The sequence below is a fragment of the Neofelis nebulosa genome, chromosome 10 (assembly GCF_028018385.1).
Source record: "Neofelis nebulosa isolate mNeoNeb1 chromosome 10, mNeoNeb1.pri, whole genome shotgun sequence".
Taxonomy (NCBI): Eukaryota; Metazoa; Chordata; class Mammalia; order Carnivora; family Felidae; genus Neofelis; species Neofelis nebulosa.
In genome coordinates, this window is record NC_080791.1 from 23,188,128 (window position 1) to 23,189,690 (window position 1,563).

A 1,563-nucleotide genomic window follows, 5' to 3' on the forward strand; every position below is an offset into this window, starting at 1 on the left:
CACTCTCCCTCTCTCTCTCAAAATAAATAAATAAACTTAAAAAAAAATCTGTTGCGAAGACAAATGAGGCGAGCAGAGGAGTGGAGGGGACGCGAACCCAGAGGCCCCTCCTCGCAGACAGAGTGGAGGGACCCAATCCTGGGAGTGTCCTCTTCTGGGCAGATCAGTTGCTGCCGGTGGGGCACACAGGGTGCGTGCTTAGAGAAGACCAGCAGGGTCTATGGCCATACCACCCTGAACGCGCCCGATCTCATCTGATCTCGGAAGCTAAGCAGGGTCGGGCCTGGTTAGTACTTGGATGGGAGAGAAGACCAGCAGGTGGCCAGTCCTGAACCAAAAAGGAGAGCACTCAGGAGCCTCCCAGGGGACAAGATCTCTAGCTCCCTGGGACTAAGCCCTGTGAAGGCATTCCCAGCCTTGGCTCCCTCACCTGATCTGTCCCATCCCTCCTCCTCCCTCTCGGGTTTACTCACCCTTCAAGTTTCTACCAAACATCCTGCATGGGCCAGCACTGCAAGGCGCTGACAGGAACAAGAAGGTCTTGCGGGTCTGTACCCTCGGGGAGCGTGACTCAGTGGGGCAGGGGAGCATAGGACGAGACAGTAGGTAAAGGCTGTTCTAGAGGGAGGTTCTAAAGGCTGTGCTCCTTTGTAGTGCCGGGAGGTGCTCCTCTGTCGGGATCGATTCTGCTTTCCGAGGGGAGGAGGGGGTCAGTTCTCCCCTGGTGCCTGGAGTGGGAGTCATGAAGGCCCAGAGGGCAGCCCTGTGAGCTGGGAGAAGACCTCAGGAGTTTGGCCTCGTGCCCCCAAAGGCCCCAGCAGGGGCCGGTGTCACTGCGCACAAGAGTGTTTGCTGCTCCTCTCCAGGAAACAGCTGGTCAGATGTGTCGTGAGCCATGAAATGGATCCTGCTGAGTCTCTCGTCGTATACCTATCTGCCCCTGTAACCACACGAGACTCCGTCTCACCTGAATCCTGGGGCCTCAAGCTGCAGGGAAGAACTGACTGAGTCAAGGGGCCCATCTCTCTGTTACACCTCACTGAAATCCCAGAGGGCCTGGCAGGACTCTTCTCTAAGACCCACGGTTTCTGACCACACATGAATGCCACTTCCTGTCGTTTCTAGGGAGTCTGTTCCCAGGGGCAGCTCACTCCACGTTGGGGCCCGTGGGCCTGAGGCAGGTGCAGCAACTTGCCACTCCCACCCACACCCCCACTGAGAGGGCTGTCCCCTCCTGTAAAGGAGCTCAGTCCAGGTCTCTTGGTTTTCCGGGGGATGCAGAATTAGAGCTACCCCTCTCTGCCCCAGCTTTCCCCTTGATGACACGTTGCAGTGCCCAACATCCTGCCTCCCCAGAGAGAACTTCCTGAGCATGACCAGGGTTTCTCGGCCCCACCTTAACTAGCAAATGCCACCTCCCCCCACCCCCCTCCGGCAGCATAATCTGTCCTGCGTGCTGCAAAGAGTGCCTTCTGTGTTTGATCGCGTGTCCTCGGCATACGTGCCTGTGTCCCTGCTCTGTTGGAGCAGTGGTGGATGTCACCCTTCCCAGAAAAATCCTGG

General features: G+C 57.6%; 1 pseudogene; it reads left to right on the forward strand.

Annotated features, from left to right (window-relative positions):
* Window positions 1–216: 216 nt before the first annotated feature.
* Window positions 217–329, forward strand: LOC131488903 (5S ribosomal RNA; annotated as a pseudogene).
* The last annotated feature ends 1,234 nt before the right edge of the window (window positions 330–1,563 follow it).